We start from the raw sequence: 23,827 nt of genomic DNA on the forward strand, positions 1-23,827 counted from the left end.
CACTCACAGAAGCAATTTGGTTGCTAGCATGAGTTCTGGAATCACATATGTTAAGATTCAGATCCCGGTTTGCCACCTATAAACTGGGTAACTTTGTTTAAGCTGCTTAACTCCTGTGTGCCTGAGTTTCCCATTTCCAGTTTAAAATACATTCTTTGGCCATTAAGATTCTGTTCATTTATGTTTTTAGTAACATGGGGAAATGCTTATGCTATTTTTCCTAAAACTGAAATAAGTGAATAAAAAAGAATGGGGTAAAAATTGAATATATAACATGTTATAAAGGCAGTGTGCCTCTTTTTGTGCCAGGGTTATAAAGGAAAAAGACTGGGAATCAAAAATATCAATAGTGATGTGATTACAGGCAATATTTATTTATTTTAATTTTAAAATTACATATTTAGTCTACTAATCAACACCCATGAATATAAGAAATTAAATCTCCCAAGTTAGGTAAGAAATACCATAAATGATGTCTCCAAAGACCATCTGTGTTGTCAAAATTAAGGGGGATGTTACACCTACTTAGATTTCTGTCATTTAACCTGCCCCATGAACCTTCCATTTGACCTTTTTTACACATCACATTAGAATCTTTGGGTATCATTTTATGCTGTTCTCCCATTTTTTTAAAGTGAACTTGACTTTAGTGGAGGAAAAATTAAGAAACTATTTCATTGTATTACTTGAGCTTGTTAATTACACTCAGTGAGTAAGTATCTTTTGAACATCTACTATTTGACCATCATCTTGAGTTCTTAGGAAGGTCAATAAATAAGTGTATTTGGTTCTTTACCTCCAAAAGTTTACAAAAGAACTGAGAAAACAAAGCTAGTAGAAGAAAATGATTAGTGGACAGTTAAAGTCAAAGCAGTTTCATCCTAATTCTGAACTCTTTTTCTGTTTTCTGCCTTCTAGTCCAGTAGTCTTTCCCTTGCTTCCAGATTACCTTTTTGATCAAGTTATTTGGTCCTCCAGATGGTTACTTGAAAATAAAAATACAGCAGAGAAATGACCACTGCTTTCAACTTAGCAGCACCGGTTTGAGTGATCACATGATTGTAGTTGGCACTGTTTGAAGAAGTTCCACCAAAGGAAGCATGAAAGCCCAAGTCTTGACTTGGTTTTTGAGCAGTGCCACAGAGTTCTTTTTCAGTTTCAGAAGTGGAATCAGACTCTTCATTGTCTCTGGGAAGATACCAAAGAGGGCAGTTAAACCTGAGTATTACTCAAGCACAGAAATAACTCAGAATTTCTCCATGCCTGTTTTGAGTATTTTGGCCTTCTTAATCACAGAAAAGTCACACAGATGTATTTAGAGAAAAGAGCAAGATCTAGCAAAACAAAATTTGTTTTAAAGTGTGATTTTCACAGTTGGCTAGAGATTTCATGCTCTATGAATTCTGATTAGTTCTTTATGCTTTTATTTTATTGCTTTCTATCATTTTGGGGTCTAATATGGTACTTTCATTTTTTTATAGGTCTTAAGTCTTCCATTTTTTTACCCCAAGAATATGTGGCATCACATGTGTAACATAGTTTTACAGTTTCAAATATGAACTATTTCCCTTAAAGTGAACTTTTATGAACATCTCTGAAAATATTTTTATAAATAATCATTTTGTGGGACCTTTGTCAGTAGGGTTGTACCAGCTTTCAGTATAAAGATTTTATAAAATAATTACCTATGTGCATTTATTAACATGGTTAAGCAGAAATTTATATGTATTTATGTATATATGCATCTATTTTTTATTGATATGTAGTAATTATACATATTTATGGGGTATTTGTGAAATTTCGATACATCCATACGGTGTGTAATGATTAAATCAGCGTAGTTGGGATATCACCTCAAACATTTATCATTTCTCTGTGTAAAGAACATTGCAAATCTTCTATGTATTTTGAAATACACGGTAAACTGTTGATAAGTATAGTCACCCTACTGTGCTTTCAAACCCTAGAAATTATTCCTTCTAAAATGTATTTTTGTACCCGTTAATCAACCTCTCTTCCACCTGCCTACCCTTCTCGGTCTCCGGTATCTACTGTTCTACTCTCTACCTCCATAAGATCCTTGTTTAGATCCATGTGTGAGTGAGAACTATACACATCTATCTTACATCCGTTTTCTGAGTCTCCACTTCTCTTATTTTACCCATCCCTCTCTTATTTCTTTAAATTACTTTAAAGTTTGAGCACCATCAAAGCACCTCCTATCTACACTGATGGGTCCCTTTTCTTTCAGTGAATTGGGCTGCGTGTTCCTCTCTCTCACATCTTGGAGCTTATTTGCTTGTTATTTACTCCATTTTCAACAGCTATAGCAGTGGGCTGTGCCCAGCACTTGGGTTGGGGACATATAGTAGGAATTAAGCTGCTTTGGAGTATGGAGTCGGGGTTCCACTCAACAGTGGCAGCACAAGTTGCATGTGGTCCCAGTGGAAGTCAGTTTGCCTGCTGCAATATTGCCGGAAACTTAGTTACTGACCTTTCATGACCTTGCTTCCCTAACACAACTTGAAATACCTCCAGCTTCCAGGCATTACCCACCCTTGTGATTTGGCCGATTTCCTAAAGGTTAATGCCATTCTGGATAGATTTTTTTTCCCCCCAGTCTTAAGTATAGAATAATAGATTAAGCAGAGAAACACATCATTCCTTTTCAAGGTTAATATCTCTTATTGGTGCTTTCAGTTCTATAGAAGACCTTTTCAAGGATTTTTTTTTTTAACTGTAATGCCTATCTGAAGAAAAAAGCAAACTTAGTTTTCCAATAAGCTCCTTAACATTCTTCATTTTTCATAGGACAGTGAAGAAAGTTATAAAACTTACCTGAGTAAAATGGGTTAAAAACATGGTTGGAGAATTCAGAGGAGGAGTGTAAGTCAATTAAAAGAAGCTTATAAAGACTTGGTTTAAGATCTATAAACAGTCAGTAAACTGATAAAAGGGGTTAGAAAGGAAAGCGGGAGATATTTTATGTAGTGTTATTTTATTTTTTTGGACACGTCTCACTCTGTGACCCATGCTGGAGTGCGGTAACCCTATCAGGGCTCACTGCAGCCTCAACCTCCCTGGCTCAAGTGATTCTCCTGCCTCATCCTCCCGAGTAGCTGGGACCACAGGCATGCGCTACGCCTGGCTAATTTTTGTATTTTTTGTACAGGTGAAGTCTTGCTTTGTTGCCCACGTGGGTCTTGAACTCCTGGGCTTAAGCAGTCCTCCCACCTTGGCCTCCCAAGTGCTGGTATTACAGGCATGAGCTGCCCGGCTGGTAAATGTTACATCTACTAAAGACTTTTAAAAGAAAGGTCCAAACCCCACACTGAAATGTTTTCTTGAGGCAGAGTATTATAGGTGATTGAAATGTTCTTAGTACAATTTCATGGAAGTAAAGGGAAGATATTTGAAAGTATGTGGTGAGGAGATTCTGAAACTTGCCAGTGTCTTTATGCTGGTTAGCCTTCGTAATCATTATGGTGCAAAAAATGTTATTTTTGAATATTTTTGGCATTGTGTATGTAATTTGTAGTTAGCTGTGACTGTGGCTTCATATTAGAGATTAACCCCATCAAGAAGTTAATAGTCTCCCAGTTTAGTATGACTTTCATATTTGAGAAAACTTGTAAGCTTGTCTGTTTACAAAATGTAATCTACTTACTGTTCCTATATTTTTCTTAATGTTTTGGGTTAAAAATGGTGTATTAAACAGCCGGGTTTGGTGGTGCGCATGTGTGGTTCCAGCTACTCAGGCGGGAGGATTGACACTTGAGCCTGGGGTGTGAAGGTTGCAGTGAGCTGAGATTGCACCAGTGCACTCCAGTCTAGGTGATAGAGCAAGACCCTGTCTCAACAACAACAACAACAACAACAAAAAAGGTGTATTAAGATGACTGTATGTTCTTTGTGAGATTACTGATTTTTAAAAATCTTATAAAACTGATTTTTAATATAATAGCAGCCTTAGTATTGAACAGAATGCTCAATCTTAAACGTCTATTGGAGTCCAGTAATACAAGGAAATTTTAGGGAAATGTGAAACATTTAAAAATAGATCTTTGCATAGAACTTAAAGTTTAAATTTAAAATTTATTTATTTATTGATATTGCTGTGTTTACCAGTATGTATGAGCTCATGTTTTATTGATAAAAGGGGCACGTGCAATTTTTAGGAATGCCAAGGTAACTTTTTCAAATTTTTCAAATAAGTATGTTTAGATTCATCAAATAGTAATCGAATTTGGGGAGTTTCAGGAATATTATAATAGGTGATCCTCGATCCTGAGCCTCCCACCTCCACACATGTCTTAAGGGCCAACAATTTCTGTTAAGTTGTACAGTTTATCTTATGGAAGAGTGGTTTTTTTTAGATCAAGGTCAAATGCTCCTTTACCTCTTTGTTTCTCAAAGATCTACTTGATCTTTCTATACAGAAATAAAGAATTATGATTTTTTTAAGGTTTTCAAAATTGTCTCTGAGTATATATAATTTTAACTTTGCACTTCTAAAAAGCTAATTTTCTGATCTTAAAGTCTTACTGGTGTTCTGCTAAATCTCTTAACACCCTCGTTGGGAGTTCAAGGATTGTCTGCATTTGGCCTGTGGCAGTTGTGATAGCAGCAGTCAATTAATCAACCAATATAAAAGTGTTTATCTGACACTGACCTTATGCTAGGCACTTTGCTAGATTATGGGATAAACAAAGCCCTTTGAGCTAGTTAATAAATTTTAAGTGATCATGACCCTAAGGCATATCTTCTGTTTGAAAACTGAACACTGGCTGTTTGTTCACCAAAATAGATACTGAAACATCAACCCAAGGGAGGCTTCCTTTTTATTTTCCCAACCAAGTGCCATGCCAGAGTAATCACTAATCCACTAAATCCTAATCAATTTTGGTGATCTAAGATTATTACTGCCTAAGGAGATAGGCTTCTAGAGTAAGTTCAGTGTCAATGGAAACCTTGAAGGATTCAGAAAACAGACTTGAAAACTTACAAATAGTTTTTCTTCCAACATTTATTGAGTGCAGCACAGCATACTAGATGCCGGGGTTGTAAAGATGAACAAGACATGGGTCTTCTATGGGATCACAGAGGGTAATGGGGAAACCAGATCTATAGTCACAGATGGGAGTCATCTGCTCTCTAAGTGGCATATGCAGAGTGTTTGGGAGTACATAGGATGCAACCTAATTCCGCCCAAGGGAAATGGGCAAACTGATTTCCCTCAGTCCCTGTAAGTGGAAAAACAAAACAAAATGAAACAAACAAACAAAAAAAGTCCCCCAGAAAACCAAACAGGCTTTAGTTTTAGACAGAAGCTGTAGAGGAAAATAATGTGGATTAAAAGCTGAAAACATGGTTGTTCTAAGGAACCCAGAAATAACATTGTGTGCACGTGTGATTTAAGATTTGCCAAAGAAGTAGAATTGCAGTTCAGTAGTTGAGAGGGAGGTTTTGCTGGGCTCTGATATTTTCAGAGGCAAATGCTTTTCTTTGTGCTTGTATCAGGTCATCAATGCGGGGTGATTAAAATGATCACATTTTTCTCTTAGTGTCAGATAGCAGTTATTTAGTAGACAAGGATTAGACTCCAAGTTGTATCACAGACCAGGTATTTGCTGTTTTTCTTTTTAGTATTCTTTTAGGCATCTGATAAATTTTTTTATATGTAAGTTCGTCTTTCTTGGTCTGTTTCCCTTTTCTCCCGCTTTCTAGTAGCTGATATTTTTTCATGTTCACAGTTGCAGGCCTCCATTTAGTTCGTCCATTCCGCTGCACATTATTCTCTTCCGGGGACCAGCTTCCTTGGTGACTTCTTCCCTGAAGTCCTTACTCCTGTCAGTCTTACTTAGTCAAGTTCTCGTCTCTTTGTCTCATCACCACTGGGGTGCTTCGTAGACCTAGCCGCCCCTCTAGCCTAACTGTAGACAAGGTTCGTGATGGCAGCGGAGATGACAATGATGGTGCTGGTGGTGGGAATAAAGGCAGTCCTATAGTTATATCATTTCCAGAGAGGTCACATTTCTGACTACGAGCCCTGTAGTCAGGCTGCTTAGCTTCAATGCGAGCTCTTTCATTTCTTATTTCTGTGATCCTAGGCAAATTGCCTTACCTCTCCTAGACGAGGTCTTTCCTCATCAATGAAACAGGAATGAAAATAATAGTATTTACCACATCATAGGATTGTTAGGAGATTTAAATGAATTAACACATGTCATATAATAATAGCTTAAAAAACGTTATTTTTTTATTTTTAAATTTTTGCCACTGCCCCTTGCCTGAAGAAAAAAAAAAAATTTTGATAAACTCAAGTTGATAACTGGCATGTGCTAAGGATACTGTCTTTTTTGATCCCTCAAAGATGCTGTTATTACCTTTTACAGATGACGAAATTGAGGCTTAGTAAAGTTAAATAATTTGCTCATAGTTATGTTGTCTGGATTCAAACTCACATCTGTGTGACTCCCGAATGTCTGCTCTTTAAAACTTGATGTCCCACGGGAATCATAGAACAGAGCAAGAATGCTGCTGCCATTCCTTGTGGCAGAATCTGTGTTTATCCTAACAGAGCTGTTTCAGTGGGGCAAGCATGTTTACTAGGGAACTAGGCTGGACCATCCATCTGGAGGCTTGAGTTCTAGTTTTGGCTTTCATCTGCTGCCTTTGTGACCTTGAGCAAGTCGCTTAAATACATACGAGGTTCAGATTCAAATCAGTAACCTGGGAATGATAGCAGAGTTGCATAGAGGATCCAGTGAGAATATAATAATAGTAACTTCATAATAATTTGTGAAAGAGAATAAGGGGCCTCGCTTACCATATGGGCATTTTAAAAAACAGGATACCTCCCCTCTGATGTTATTTGAATTTTATTTGCTACTTCTTGAAACTGAAAGGTTTATTTCATGCTTCTGGGAATGAACCTGAGGTTTCAGACAGGGTGAACCAAGAACTTGGAAACTGAAGCTTCGGACTATCAAACACATTAATAAGCAAAAACATTTAGTGCGGAAATAACTAATAAAAGTATAATAACATGGACTTGTGTGAGTGGTTGGGAAGGAGATGGATTTGACACTGAAATGAATGAGGATCAGAGATTAAAATTGTATTAGGCCTCTCCTTTCTGTGACTCTTTTGTTATGTCAGAGCAGACTGAAGTTTTGTATGGAACACATATAGTTAAATTGTTCTATACCTTACTCAGCAATCACTATCAGTGATCCAGGATGCATATGATCTCTAAAAATAAATTTCACAAACTTGATGTAAAGCTTACTCTTGAACAACACGGGGTTTAACATGCTGACCCCTGCACAGTTAAAAATCTGCGTGTAACTTTTGACTCCGCCAAAACTTAAATAGCCTACTATTGACTGGAAGCCTTACCAGCAACATAAATAGTTGGTTAACATATAATTAGACTAGTATCTACATATATTTTAGGCACTCACGGCATACCTAATTTTGTCTTAATTTTTTTGATATTTCTAGGCTTTGCAGTTCATCTGTGAGTTTTCACAAATTGTCGCAAATCTCCAAATAGTTTTCCAATATATTTTTTTGAAAAGAATCTGTGCATAAGTGGAATCACATAGTTTAAACCTATGTTGTTTAAGGGTCAACCGTATTTTATAGACAGCACGCTCATCTCTTACTTAACCTATTTTTATTAGAATTAAATACATCTAATTAATTTTTTGGCTGATTTCCATGCCTACTGCAGTTAGAATGCAGGGGTTGGGGGCAGGAACCGGGGTAGGGACTTCATGCAGTCCTTCAGTGTTGAGAAGTGATAGGAGGAGCCTGACCAAAAGGGGGAAAAATCCAGAACATAGTACGTTTTCTTGATATGGCATCTTTAAATAAAAAGTGTATTCACATCTATGCACTCATGTCAGTTTTGTGAGATAGTTTAAGAAGGTAATGGTATTAACAACTTTTTATGGGGAAGAAAATTGGGACCCAGAGAGTTTCAGTGCCTCTCTCAGGGGCTGGCAGCTTATGTGAGATAGGCTAAGCTAGGAATTGAACCCAGCTCATGAGATTCTATACCTTGCAATTTCCTGGCAGGGATGCAGAGAAGCAGACCAGAGCAGCCTCCTGGGTCTTGGGGGCATTATGTTTGAATGCTCAGTGGGATTAATGTTACTGGTGATTGCCTGGGAAACACTAATAAAGGTTAAATCATGTTGATGTGGTCCATTTAAGAAGATGGGAAAGAGTTGCCCATTTTGGCAACATTTTCATCTAGAATAATTTAAAATTAGAAAACAAAACTGTTTGGTACTCAACAAATATAACCACAAATATCTGGAACACTTCGTTGATCAAAGTGGCTCATTTCCTGAGGGTCTAAATTGCTGTTTTCTTTGGTTTGTTTGTTAGTTTTTTCACTCTGTAGTGACACTTGAAAGGTGTTTCGTGTGTGGAGTAGACAAAGAGTAAACCAGTACAGTGACCTGTAAACTTTTTTACTCCAGTAAAAGAATTTTGAAAACTATGGATTACTTTATTGACATTTGAAATTTTTCATCATAAGTCTAAATCATTTGCTAATGGTGTAATTGCCATTTTATTGTAAATATTGTCATTTCTTAGTAAAATTGTTATATTCTTAAATATATTTGTCTTAAGCAAAGCCTATAACTTTATAATACTTTATGTTGTCCACTTATGAACTACTCTTTATGTGAAATTTTTGTGTTAATTTGTCTCATTAAAACTTTTTCCACATTTTATCTTTATGTATTGTTATGTTTAAAAATCTATTGATTACCCTATCATATTTCTGGTAAAAAAGTTCATTTTCTGTGACCATACGGCTCCCAGTGACTTTTTTTTAAAAAGTATCATTAGAGTGATGATTAGAACACAGTAGGTCAAAATACACATGTAAATTGCAAATCTTTGAAAAATATTAGAGATAAAAATACAATTTTACTAGAAATGTATCTCTTTATGCATCATTGGTGTTTTTCTTCTAATTAATTCATAATTAGTATATGAATATTGGGGAAAGAGTGCAGCATATTTTTCATTCTTTTTTAATGTGTACACTCTGGAATTTTGTTTACATAAGTTGAAAGAATGAAAGTACTTATATAGCAGTGTTGCTCATTTCTTTCAATGATTTATCATTTAAAATTATTTTTAATGATTTAATGATTTATCAGCTGACAACTCAATTAGGTCCTTCTCCAATTTTATTCTAAACAAAGAATTGGCAAAGCCACCTGAGTTGCAAAAGAAGAATGATTGATTAGGGCCATTCACTTTTTCACCAACAGTATTTCTAATTGTCCCCTTGTGTCCTGCCTTTTTTTGGTCCCCTACCCCAAGAAATGCCCCAGAGTGAGAAACTGATGATGGGTGAGCTGTGTGCCTTGATTTTGTAAAATGGGAGAATGAGGGGTTTGGGAAAGGGAAGGTAAGATAGGGTAATCTACTCCCCTGGAGCACTCTCAGACAGGTCAGTTTTAGGAGAGGGTACTTGGAAAAGTTGACATGGAAATTGATTTACTACCTGTGTGCCTGCATATCCTTTGGAAAACCATGTGCTTCCAGAAGTTTGCTTATCCCGGTTTGAAGACTATTGTGATAGTCATTGGTGTATTTTGGCATCTTAATTTTTTAATAAGAATTTCTAGGGGGTGTGTGTGTGTATGTGTCCCTTAAACTTAGAACACTGCTGACGAAGGTAAATTGTTTATGCTGTCTAGGGTAATGTCTTAGGTCTTTGGTCTTGATTGCATCTATGCATCTGTTTATAAATTGTCTTTTCCTGCGCATGAGTCTTTGCAATCCTAATTCTCTGTAAGTTTTCCAGATCAGGATTAACACTTGAACTACCTGTAGCTTATCCCCCTTTATATCTTGTGCTAGTCTTACTCACATTGACTAGTACTTTGGCAAAGCAGATCTAAAATAGCTTAATATAGGGAACTACTTGCAATTTTGAGTAAACAACAAACAATTGGCCACAGTAAGATTACTTTCTGCCTCCCGGCTTATTTATTTTGGGTGTCAGTTTATAAAATTACAATAGTACAAAAGACTGCAGATATAATTTATATTAATTCTTTAGTTTTACAGAAAATGAAACTAGAGAGGTTACGCCAATTGCCTGAAGTCACATAGGTGGTAGGTATATAACTCCCAGTATTATAACCTTTGCTACATCACACCTTCTGCTGCCTTTTGCCAAATTGCGTTCTTCACCTCAATCCTATTTAATACTATTTCTCTTGAAGACTGATTAGCTTTTGGTGATTCAGCATTATTTTTTAAATGGAAAGGCATTTACTTTCTCATTGAAGACTTTCTCAAAACAAAAATCCTTCTTACCCCCTGGCAGATACTTTCTGCCCCACAATAGGACCCAGCTAGGCAAGCCTGGGGCCCTCTGGCCCCAGGCAGTGACCCTGGGGGAGGAAGGGGATATTAACAGGTCAGAGTAGAGGTGGATTGGCAGAGCGGGGGCTGGTGGGAGGTGGGAAGCTTACATCATTTCCCTGCAACTGGGCTCTGGCGGGGCTGTAAGGCCTTACTTTCCCCTGTGTAATAGTTTACCAGATTGACAGAGATTCGTAAAAGGAAGGAAAGGTATGGCAGGATGGATGCTCACCTGTTTATAAATCTGTGCTATTAGATGAAACTGTCAATAAGTAACTAGAAGCAGCCAGGACTGTCTGTGCTTCGCTCTCTCCCCCAGCTGAGTTCCTTTCTGCTCCGCCCCATCCCTGCTCTCTGCTGCTCAGATCAGCTTCCTGCTTCTCATGAAAGCTGTTCCCCTATAAAGCTGGTCTGCTTTCACTGAAAGAATTATATTCATAAGTCTGAGGCTGGTTTTGTGGAAGTATTGTTGGTTTGGTTTCCTTTGGGGGATGAAGGAGGAGGAAACAATTTTTTTTTTTAAAAAAAGGGGGGGCAGGCTGAAAGAGCAAAATCATCTTGAATTTTGTTGTCACATCGTGCCGGTGTTATAACCAGCTCTGTAGACTGCCGCACTGAAAACATTTCTGTGAGAGGTATGTGCTTGAAAAATGGAAAGGTGACTGTTGGCTGTGGAGCAAACTGCCCGTCCAGCAGCTGCTTAGATGGCTGTAAGGTCGTAATTCTATCTAGTGTTTTGATATGGAAAGGGTAATCCTTACTTGAAACGTAGTACAGTTAACCAGCTTAATGGTAAAAAAGGTTAAATATGTGCTTCGTCCCCACATCAGGACTCCTGAAATGCTCGTTCAGGCTGAAAACGTCTAGTCAAATCCACGGTGTTATTCCAGGCTCTTTTGGTGGCGGTTGTCTGTAAACAAGATGATGATTTTTAATACGTCTCTCATTATTTATGAACCACAAGACAAAGATTAATGAGAGAGACTCCAAGTAGCCTAGAAGAAGCTTCTGATTCATGAGGAGATTTTTGCACTGACAGATGGCAAAAGTAAAAGGAAATGGGTGATGATTTATTGTAATCTAAAGTGAAAGTTTTAAAGTTTTTAGAGAGTGTGTTACATTTAAGTGGAAAAATCTGGAGGGGCCACTAAAATTTAGAAGCATAGCCTACAACCATTGATGCCTGACCTATATTAAGGCCAGAAGCCTTTTGAACACACATGCATGTATATTTTCAAAGGAAATTAAGAAATCTTTATAAATGTTTTTATTCAGTAGTCAGAGAAAAGTATTAAGAACAAGAATATAACCAACACCTAAGGAAGCATGGAGAACTGTATATTGGTTACTAAGAAGCCACATTGTTCTTTTATAGAAAGTTTTAGAAATGTTTAAAGTAGGAAAATATATAACATTTTATCATGTGCATTAGATGAGCTACTAGTGGTAGAGACCATTCAAACTACAAAGTAGTTTCTGCTTGATTTGAATTATTTTATCATGGAAGATACTGGAGAACATTTGAATGTTAGTATGTTTTAAATTTATTTTACAAAACTTGGGAAATTAAATTGTTTAAGTTAATTTACATACAAAGGTCCTGGCACTGTTCTTTTCCACAAAGACAGTAGTGCTTAAATCTTTGAAACCTTTTATTCATGAATAGAATACACTGGCTGTTATAACCCAAGCTATTACAAATTCTGGAGAGTGTGCCATTTAAATTTCGTTTCTTCTCAAATATTTGTAAAAAGGAGTTAATCTTCATGATCATAGAGGATAATGTTGGGCCTAACAAGTTAAAAATATTAAAAGTTCTAGAGAAGACGGAATCTGGGAAGTAAACCTAATACAGGCCTCTGAGGAGGACTCACCTCTACACCACAGAGAGACAGGTGACCATCCTGACTGTCCATGTGTACCTCGCTTTACTGTGCTTCACTTTATTGCACATCACAGATACTGTATTTTTTACAAATTGAAGATCTGTAGCAACCCTGCCTCAAGCAAGTCTATCAGCACCACTTTGCCAGCAGTATGCCCTCACTTCCTGTTTCTGTGTTACAATTTGGTCATTCTTGTAACATTTCAAATATTTTCATTATTATCATATCTGCTGTGGTGATCTGTGAGGAGTGATCTTTGTTGTTACTATTGTAATTGTTTTGAGGCACCATGAAGTGCACCCATACAAAACTGCAAACTTAGTTGGTAAAAGTTGTGTGTTCTGAATGCTCCACCCACTGGCCGTTCCCATCTTTCTCCCTCAGGCCTCCCGATTGTCTCAAACACAACAATATTGAAATTAGGCCAATTAATTACCCTGTAGTGGCTTTTAAGTGTTGAAGTGAAAGGGTCTCATGTTTCCCACTTTAAATGAAAAGCTAGAAATGATTAAGCTTATTGAGGAAGGCATGTCAAAAGGTGAGAGAGGTGAAAAGGTAGGCCTCTTACACTAGCAGCTAGCCAAGTTGTGAATGCAAAGGAAAAATTCTTGAAGAAAATTAAAAGTACTACTCCAGTGAACACACAATGATAAGAAAGCAAAACAGCTTTATTGTTGAGACGGAGAAAGTTTGGTCTGGATAGATCAAACCAGCCACAACACTCCCTTAAGCCAAAGACTAATCCAGAGCAAGGCACTAACTCTCTTCAATCCTCTGAAGGCTGAAAGAGATGAAGAAGCTGCAGAAGAAAAGTTTGAGGCTAACAGAGGTTGGTTCATGAGGTTTAAGGAAAGAAGCAGTCTCTATAACATAAAAGTGCAAGGGGAAGCAGCAAGTGCTGATAGAGAAGCTACAGCAAGTTATCCAGAAGATCTAGCTAAGACTATTGATGAAGGCAGCTGCACTAAACAACATATTTTCAATGTGGACAAAATAGCCTTCAGTTGGAGGAAGGTGCTATCTAGGATTTTCACAGCTAGAGAGAAGTCAATGCCTAGCTTCAAAGAGCTTCAGAGGACAGGCTGACTCTCTTTAGGTGCTAATGCAGCTGGTGATTTTATAAAAGATAAAGCCATTGCTCATTTACCATTCCAAAAATACCAGGACCCTTAAGGATTCTGCTAAATCTGTTCTGACTGTGCTCTGTCAATGCAACAGCTAAGCCTAGATGACAGCGCGTCTGTTTACAGCAGGGTTTACTGAATATTTTAAGCCCACTGTTGAGACCTGCTGCTTGGAAAAAATGATTCCTTTCAAAATGTTTCTGCTCATTGACTATGTACCTAGTCACCCAAGAGCTCTGATGGAGGTGTACAAGGAGATTAATGTTGTTTTCACGCCTGCTAACACAGCATTGATTCTGTAGCCCATGGATCTTGGAGTAATTTTGTCTTCAAAGTCTTATTATTTAAGAAATACATTTCCTAAGGCTACAGCTGCCATAAATAGTGATTACAGTCATTGCTCTGATGGATCTGGGCATAGTCATTGAAAACCTTCTGGAAAGATTCACCATTCTAGATGCCATTAAGAATATTGGTGATTTGGCCAGACATGGTGGCTCACACCTATAATCTCAGCACTTGGGAGGCCAAGGCAGGAGCATCACTTGAGCCCAGGATTTTGAGATCATCAGCCTGGGCAACATGGTGAGACCTCGTCTCAAAAAATATATATTGGTCATTCATTGGGAGGAGGTGAAAGTATCAACATGAACAGGAGTTTGGAAGAAGTTGATTCTACCCCTCATGGATGACATTGAGGGATTCAAGCCGTCAGTGGAAAGGATAACTGTAGAAGTAGTAGACATAGCAGGAAAACTGAAATTAGAAGAGACTGCAGATAGGACTGAATTGCTGTAGTCTTACAGTGGATACTTGAACAGATGAGGAGGAGTTGCTTCTTGTGGATGAGCAAAGAAACTGGTTTTTCAAATGGAATCTATTTCTAATAAAGATGCTGTGAACATTGTTGAAATGACAACAAAAGATTTAGACCATTATGTAAACTTAGTTGATAAAGCAGTGGTGGGGTTTAAGAGGATTGATTCCAGTGTTTTTTTTTGTTTTGTTTTGTTTTGTTTTGTTTTGTTTTGAGACAGAGTCTCGCTCTGTCATTCAGGCTGGAGTGCAGTGGCACAATCTCAGGTCACTGCAAGCTCCGCCTCCCGGGTTCACGCCGTTCTCCTGCATCAGCCTCCCAAGTAGCTGGGACTACAGGCACCCGCCACCATGTCTGGCTAATTTTTTTTGTTATTAGTAGAGATGGGGTTTCACCCTGTTGGCCAGGATGGTCTTGATCTCTTGACATAGTGATCCGCCTGCTTCGGCCTCCCAAAGTTCTGGGATTACAGGCGTGAGCCACTGTGCCCAGCCCAATTCCAGTTTTGAAAAAAGTGCGTAAAATGCTATCAAACCACATCTCCTGGTACAGATCCATCTTTTGTGAAAGGAAGAGTCAATGCATTAAACTTCCTTGTCATCTTATTTATTTATTATTATTTTTTTTTGATATGGAGTCTCGCTCTGTCGCCCAGGCCAGAGTACAGTGGTGGGATCTCAGCTCAGTGCAACCTCCACATCCCAGGTTCAAGTGATTCTCCTGCCTCAGCCTCCTGAGTAGCTGGAATTACAGGTGCATGCCACCATGCCTGGCTAGTTTTTGTATTTTTAGTAGAGATGGGGGTTTCACCATGTTGGCCAGGATGGTCTAGATCTCCTGACCTCGTGATCCACCTGCCTCGGCCTTCCAAGGTGCTGGGATTACAGGTGTGAGCCACCACACCCGGCCTCCTTGTCATCTTATTTTAAGAAATTGCCACAGCCACCCTGACATTCAGCAACCACCACCTTGATCTGTCGGCAGCCATCAACATGGAGTCAAGACCCCTCAGCAGCAAAGGGTATGACTCACTGAAGGCTCAGATGATCACTAGCATTTTTAAAATATAAGATATTTTGAAATTTAGTGTGTACTTTTTTTTTTAAGAAATAATGTTATTTGCTTACTTAATATAGTACAGTATTGTGTAAACCTAATTTTTGTATGCACTGGGAAACCAAAAAGTGGTGTGACTTGCCTTCTTGTGATACTGGCTTTATTGTGGTGGTCTGGAACTGAACCCTGTCTTTACCTTGGTCATTCTCAAGTGTAGCTGCGTATTAGAACCCCCAGGGAAGTTGTTAATTCCTCCCATTGCCCGGGCCTTTCCCGAGAGATTTTAATTTAATTGCTTGGAGATGGGGCCTGGGCATTGATAGTTTTAAAACTATTCCCAGGTGTTTCTGATGTGTAGTCAGACTTGACAGTTGCGTTGCCTGAACATTCCTAGTGCTATAGCAGCCTGTTCCGTTTTGGGTACTGTTTGTATCTGCTTTGGTATGTGTCCTCTTAGGTCGGAACTCTTCTGTCACAGAGCAGCTCATGACATATTTAATATCATCTCTCCTCCAAGACTTAGTTTTTCCAGCCTAAATAGTCCTAGTTCCTGCAGTCTTCAGGACTTATTTTCTAGGTTCTTCGCTATTCTGGTCACTCCCCTTCCTGGAATTGCTCTTGTTTGTCACTATCACTCTTAAATAGGGTACTTTTAGGACTGAGCCTATCATTCTAGATGTCTGGGGCCCAGCAGAGGATGCAGAGAATACAGTAAAGTTGTAACTCCATGGTTCTGTACATGACACTTCTGTTATTGGTGGCCAAGATTACATTAGTTTTTTTGGCAGTCATGTCACACGGTTGACTCATGTGGAGCTCAAAGTCAGCTCAAGCCCTTGGTTCTTTTTCAAGTACATAAACTACTTAAATCAGGCCTCTCCTTTCCTGTGCTTACATGGCTTTCCCACCCCCCCCCCCAACTTTATTGCCAGAATTTACATTTTTCCTTTTGAAACATAAGAGGAAAACCCAGTGGATAAGTTATTCCACACAGGGAGATAATACATCCAAACTGAATGCCATAAATTTATTACATGTATATAGCAGCAATTTTAAAGAATGATCTAGGCTCTTCGTTTGGAGCCACAGTTAAATATATTCTTATTTCAGTTCATCTTTCCAGTGTGCCTTTTGAGTCATTACTCAAAACTCGCTGTTCAGAGTTAGGAATTTACTTGACTGCATAGCTTATTTTAATGTTTGTATTCAGTACTTGGTGAGATGCCTTTTCACAATCAAAATACATTATAACCATTACATTCTCCTGAACTATTGGCATAACACCTTTATTGTAAAAGGAAATGTGTTGTATCTGTTATGACATTCTTGATTAACAACAGAAGGAAATATTTTGCAAATGAGCAGGTGATTTGTGTACAGTTCACTACTGTCAAGCCTAGAACCCAAATCTAACTCTGCTGGTCCCCACTTCAGTACTCTTTGTATCAAACCACAATAGCTGATGCAATTTGTCATTTAGGATAAGACTTCAAAGAAAAGTAAAAGGAAACAAAAGCTTCCGTGGATTCTTCACTTTCTTTTTTTTGGGGGGAGGATTTAATATTAAACCCCACAGCATTTTAACATATAGCCCAGTCATGGATTTGTTATTCACTCAGTGTTCTGCCCAAAGCAATAAAAAGAGGAGTAAAATAACTAAAGTCAACATTCCTAAGTTTACTGCAGAGAATAGTTTTCTTACGAATTTGGGCATCCAAATTTTTACTTTACTTGGAGAGTTAGATATCCCTTCCTTCTCCTACCACCCTCTCACCACCCAAACACACACACAGTTGATGGTAGAGTAATATCATTTTGCTCTTAATAAATCACAATATGAGAACTTTTGTATATAAAGGGACAGGCAGGTATGTCCCATCTCCTCATTTTGCAGATGAAGAAATGGAAGCACAGGAAGTGAAGGCTTGCTGTAGCCATAGTGCTTAGCCAGGGTACTTAGTACATAAGACATACTAGTATATAAGACATGCTTAGTAATTACCTGGATGCTGAGCAGCTTTCTTCAGTACTATTTTCTTCTTCACATAGGAACTGGACTTTACCTTTCTTGTCCCCAAGCTTTGCTCTTGGATACTCATTGCCTTAACTGTTGAAAATGGAACAGATTTTTCAAGAATGCCTATTACTTTCGAAAAGCTCCAATGATATAGTAAAAGTTCAGATAACCAGGTTTATTTTTCCTGCTCTTGACTTATAGGAAAATAAGCTCTTTTTCTCCCCTTTAAAAATTGACTTTAAATAGTTGTAGTTAAAAAAAGGGGAGTTTCCAAAGAATGAATAGCCTAGGGTCAGTTTGTATATGTATCTAACCCAAATGTTCACATCTTTGTTTGGGTCCAGTGAGAAATAATGTTCACAACAGCGCTTATCCTAATATATGGTAAGACCCACGGTCAACAGTGGGAGATTTAATTATGTTCACTATATTGTACTTACTAAAGCAATGAAGTATACTTTAATATATTGTAAAATGGTTTGCAATAGCAGATGTTTGAAACAAAAAGGCTTCAGAAGTAAATTTAGTCAATCAGACTGGGCTATTCCTTCAGCCTTTTGGTTAATACAGGTTGACTGTGTTCCTTCGTAGTTGGGAAGCCCCTGGTTTTATTAACCTGAGGCTGGCATCATATCATAATAATACCATGTGATGCGACACTTTTGAAACATCCCTTGGTTTCTCTACCCCAGTATTTCCAAATATCTGTTTCCTATTTTGTAGGATATTTTATATTACTCAATTAATATTGGTTATATTTTTACATGGCTATTTCTCTCTTTTTTAAAATTTTTTATTTTGAATTTTTGTGGGTACCTCATAGATATATATATATTTATGGAGTATGTGGGATATTTTGATACAGGCACACAATGTATAATAATCACATCAGGGTAAATGGGGTATCCATCACCTCAAGTCTTTATCCTTTGTGTTACAAACAATCTGATTATACTCTTTTAGTTATTTTTAAATGTATGATTAAATTACTGACTATAGTCACCATGTTGTGCTATCAACTACTAGATCTTATTCCTTATAACTACTTTTTTATACCCATTAACCATCCCCACTTCCTCCCACCCTCTGGTAACCATCATTCCACTCTCTATCTCCAATGGTTCAGTTGTCTTAATTTTTAGCTTCCCAAGATTGGTGAAAACATATGATGTTTGTCTTTCTGTGCCTGGCTTATTAACTTAACATAATGACCTCCAGTTTCATCCATGTTGTTGCAAATAACAAGATCTTATTCTTTTTTTTTTTTGAGATGGAGTCTCACTCTGTCACACAGGCTGGAGTGCACCAGCACCGTGTCAGCTCACTGCAACCTCCATCTCCTGGGTTCAAGCAATTCTCCTGCCTCAGCCTCCCGAGTAGCTGGGATTACAGGTGCCCACCTCCATGCCTAGCTAATTTTTATATTTTTGGTAGAGACAGGGTTTCACCGTGTTGGCTCCTGACCTCAGGTGATCCACCCGCCTTGGCCTCCCAAAGTGCTGGGATTACAGGTGTGAGCCACTGTGCCTGGTCAAGATCTTATTCTTTTATAAGACTGAATAGTATTCCATTGTGTATGTGTACCACATTTTCTTTGTTCATTCATCTGTTGATGGACACTTAGGTTGCTTCCAAATCTTGGCTATTGTGAGTAGTGCTGCAGTAAACATGGGAGTGCAGGTATCTATTTGATATATTGATTTGCTTTCTTTTAGGTAGTATATATCTAGCAGTGGGATTGTTAGATTATGTGGTAGCTCTATTTTTAGTTTTCTGAGGAACCTCTCAACCGTTCTCCATAGTGGTTGTACTGATTTACATTCCCACCTGCAGCGTACAAGTGTTTCCTTTTCTCCGTATCCTTGCCAGCATTTGCTGTTGCCTGTCTTGGATAAAAGCCATTTTAACTGGGGTGAGATAATACCTCATTGTAGTTTTATTTCCATTTCTCTGATGATGAGTGATATTTTGTACATTTTTATATACCTCTTGCTGTTTGTATGTCTTCTTTTGAGAGATGTCTAGTCAGATCTTTTGGCCATTTTAAAATTAGATTATTTGATTATTTTTTCCTTAAGAGTTGTTTGAGCTCCTTATATATTCTGTTTATAAATCCCTTGTCAGATGGATAGTTTGCAAACATTTTCTCTCATTCTGTGGGTTTTCTCTTCACTTTGCTGATTGTTTCCTTTGTTTTGCAAGAAACTTTTTGACTTGATGTGATCCCATCTGTCCGTTTTCGCTTTGGTTGCCTGCGCTTGTGGGGTATTACTCAAGAAATCTTTGCTCACTCCAAAGTCCTGGCAAGTTTCTCCAATTTTTTTCTTTTAGTAGTTTCATAGTTTGAGGTCTTCGATTTAAGTCTTTAATCCATTTATCCAGTTTAATTTTATTTTTGTATATGGTGAGATATAGGAGTCTAGTCTCATTCTTCTGCATATCGATATCGGTTTCCCAGGACCATTTATTGAAGAGACTGTCCTTTCCCGAATGTGTGTTCTTGGTACCTTTGTCAAAAATGAGTTCACCATAGATGTATGGATTTGTTTCTGGGTTCTCTATTCTGTTCTATGTCTATGTGTCTGTTATGCCAGTTCCATGCTGTTTGGTTGCTATAGCTCAGTAGTATACTTTGAAGTCAGTTAAGGTGATTCCTCCAGTTTTGTTCTTTTTTGCTTAGAATGAGTTTGGCTAGTCTGGGTCTTTTGTGGTTGTATATAAATTTTAGGAATTTTTTTTCTGTTTCTGTGAAGAATGTCATTGCTATTTTGAGAGGGATTATATTGAATCTGTAGATTGCTTGGGTAGTATGGACATTTTAATAATACTGATTCTTACAGTCTTTGAACATGGAATATCTTTTCATTTTCTTGTGTCCTTTTTGATTTCTTTTACCAATGTTAAATAGTTTTCATTGTAGAGATCTTTCTCTTCTTTGGTTAAGTTAATTCCTATGTATTTAAGTTTATTTGTAGCTATTATAAATTGGATTACTTTTTTGACTTCTTTTTCAGATTGTTCGCATATAGAAATGCCATTGTTGGCATGTAGAAATGCTACTGATTTTAGTACACTGATCTTGTATCCTGTAAATTTACTGAATCTGTTTATCAGTTCTAATAGTTTTTGGGGGAATCTTTAGATTTTTCAAAATACATGATCATATCATCTGCAAACAAGGATGACTTGACTTCTTCCTTTCCAATTTGTATGCTCTTTATTGCCTTTTCTTGTCTGATTGCTCTAGCTAGGACTTCCAGTACTCTTAACGGTGGTGAAAGTAGGCGTCCTTGTCTTGTTCTAGATCTTAGAGGAAAGGCTTTTAGTTTTCTCATCCTGTTGATATGATGTATCACACTGATTGATTTGCATATATTGAGCCATCCTTTCATCCCTGGGGTAAATCCCACTTGGTTATGATGAATGATTTTCTTAATGTGTTATTGAATTCAGTTTGTTAGTATTTTGTTGAGGACTTTTGCACCTGTGTTCATCAGGGATATTGGCCTATACTTTTCTTTTTTTGATGTATCTTTATTTGGTTTTGGTATCACGGTAATACTGGCCTTGAAGAATGAGTTTGGAAGTATTCCCCATCTCCTCTATTTTCCGGAATAGTTTGATTAGGATTAGTATTAGTATATTTGGTAGAATTCAGCAGTGAAACCATCAGTTCCCAGGCTTTTCTTTGCTAGAATACTTTATTATGGCTTTGATCTCATTACTTGTTATTGGTCTCTTCAGGTTTGGGATTTCTTTATCATTCAATATTGGTAAGTTGTATGTGTCTATGTGTCTAGGAAATTATCTATTTCTTCTAATTTTCCAATTTATTGTTACGTAGTTGGTCACAGTAGCCTCTAGTGATTCTTTGAATTTCTGCAATGTTGGTTGTAATGTCCTTTTCATCTCTTATTTTATTTATTTGATTATTCTCTTTTTTTCTTAGCCTGGCTAAGGTTTGTCAATTTATTTATCTTTTCAAAAAAACCAGCTTTTCATTTATTGATATTTTTTATTGTTTTCTTTATTTCAATTTCATTTATTTCTACTCTGATCTTTATTTCTTTCCTTCTTTCTACTTTAGGTTTGGTTTGCCTTTGCTTTTCTGATCCTTTAAGATGCATCAACATGTAGTTTATTTGAAGTTGTTCTTCTTTTGATTGTAGGCACTTATAGCTGTAAAATTCCCTCTTAGTACTGCTTTTGCTTGCATCCCATAGATTTTGGTATGTTTGTTTGTATATGTTTCCATTATCATTTGTTTCAAGAAATTTTTCAATTTCCTTCTTAATTTCTTCCTTGACCCACTCATCGTTCAAGAAGATATTGTTTAATTTCCATGTGTTTAAGTTTCTTTTATTATTGATTTCTAGTTTTATTCCATTTTGTGGTCAGAGAAAATGCTTACTATTATTTTGAAAGTTTTAAGGTTTGTTTTTTGGCCTAAGGTATGGTTTATTTTTTAGAATGATCCATGTGCTAAGGAGAAGAATGTGTATTTTGCAGCTATTGGATGAAGTGTTCTGTGTATATCCATTAGGTCCATTTGATCTGTAGCATAGATTAAATCCAATGTTTCTTTGTTAATTTTCTGTCCAATGCCGAAAGTGGGGTGTTGAAATCTGCAGCTCTTATTGGGGTCTCTCTCTCTTTCTCTTTAGCTCTAATATTTTATTTATGTATCTGGGTGTTCCAGTGTTGGGTGCATATGTATTTACAATTATTAGATTCTCCTGTTGAATTAACTCTTTTATCATTATATAGTGATCTTCTTTGTGTCTTCTTCTAGTTTTGGTCTTGAATACTATTTTGTCTGATATAGGTATAGCCACTCCTGCTCCTTTTCTTTGGTTTCTACTTGCATGGATTGTCTTTTCCCCCTCCCTTTATTTTCACCCTTCATGTGTCTTTATATGTGAAGTATATTTCTTATAGGCAACAGATCATTGGGTGTTTTTTTTTTTTTAAGCATTTAGTCACTATGTCTTTTGATGGGAGAGTTTAGTCCATTTACATCATATGTTGTTATTGATAAGTTAGGACTTACTCCTGCCATTTTGTTATTTGTTTTCTGGTTTTGTGGTCCTCTTTTCTTTTTTCCCTTGCTTTTCGTCTTCCTTTTAGTGAAGGTGATTTTCACTGGTGGTATGTTTGAATTTATTGCTTTTTATTTTTTGTTCATCTGTTATATGTTTTTAGATTTGAGGTTACCATGAGTTAGAACCTATTATTTTAAACTGATAACAACTTAACACTGCTTGCCTAAACAAATAAGCAAAATGAGAACTATTAAAAACTGTATGCTTTAATTTTATCTCCCCACTTTTTAACATTTTGCTTTTTGTATTTATATCTTATTGTATGATGCGTGTCTTGAAAAGTTGTTGTATTTTTCATCACTTTATCCTTTTGTCTTTCTACTTAAGATTGGTGTCTTTATGCACCACAATTACAGTATTATAATAGTCTGTGTTTTTCTATGTACTATCAACCATGAGTTTTATTCCTTCAAATGATTTCTTCTTGCTCATAATGTCTTTTTCTTTCAGATTGAAGAACTTCCTGTAGCATTCCTTGTAGGACAGATCTGGTGTTGAAATTCCTCAGCTTTTGTTTGTCTGGGGAAGTCTTTATTTCTCCTTTATGACTGAAGGATTATTTTCACCAGATATACTATTCTAGTGTAAAAGTTTTTTGTCTTAAGCCTTTTAAATATGTTATGCCACTCTCTCCTGGCTTGTGAGGTTTCCACTGAAAAGACTGCTCCCAGACATATTGGAGCTCCATTGTAGGTTATTTGTTTCTTTCCTCTTGATGTTTTTAGGATCCTTTCTTTACCCTTGACCTTTGAGAGTTTGAATATTAAATGCCTTGAGGTAGTCTTCTTTGGATTAAATCTGCTTGGTGTTATGTAACTTTCTTGTACTTGGATTTTGATATCTTTCTCTAGGTTAGGAAGTTCTCTGTTATAAATCCCTGGAATAAACTTTCTACCCCTCTCTTTCTACCTCCTCTTTAAGTGCAGTAACTCCTAGATTTTCCCCTTTGAGGTTTTCCAGATCTTGTCGGCATGCTTTATTCTTTTTTTTTTTTTGTCTCCTCTGATTGTGTATTTTCAGAGAGCTTGTCTTCATTCTCACTAATTCTTCTGCTTGATCAATTCTACTATTTAGAGACTCTGATGCATTCTTTAGTTGGTGAGTTGCATTTTTCAATTCCAGATTTTTGTTTGATTCTTTTTAATTATTTCAGTCTCTTTATTAAATTTATCTGATAGGATTCTGAATTTCTTCCCTGTTATTTTGAATTTCTTTGAGTTTCCTCAAAACAGATATTTTGAATTCTCTGTCTGAAAGGTCACATAACTCTGTGGTCACATAGCTCTGTCTCTCCGTGCTTGGCCCCTGGTGCCTTAGTTTGTTTGGTGATGTCATGTTTTCCTGGATGGTCTTGATGTTTGTGGATGTTCATTGGTGTTTGGGCATTGAAAAGTTGGGTATTTACTGTAGTCTTTGCA

General features: G+C 37.1%; 1 protein-coding gene across 28 annotated transcripts in view; it reads left to right on the forward strand.

Moving 5' to 3' along the window:
- The window catches only part of BBX (BBX high mobility group box domain containing), a 280,307-nt gene that overhangs the window by 65,291 nt on the left and 191,189 nt on the right, over positions 1-23,827 (forward strand). The window contains exon 1 of one of the 28 annotated variants that reach the window (XM_063661594.1): positions 10,521-10,617. The exons of 26 other annotated variants lie outside the window; for them this stretch is intronic. The gene's annotated coding sequence lies outside the window, so the exon portion shown is untranslated. Of the gene's footprint in view, positions 1-10,520; positions 10,618-10,843; positions 11,043-23,827 lie in introns of those variants that run through there. One more of the 28 variants, XM_063661592.1, reaches the window with a different exon arrangement.

Source organism: Pongo pygmaeus, chromosome 2 (genome assembly GCF_028885625.2).
Source record: "Pongo pygmaeus isolate AG05252 chromosome 2, NHGRI_mPonPyg2-v2.0_pri, whole genome shotgun sequence".
NCBI classification, from domain to species: Eukaryota; Metazoa; Chordata; class Mammalia; order Primates; family Hominidae; genus Pongo; species Pongo pygmaeus.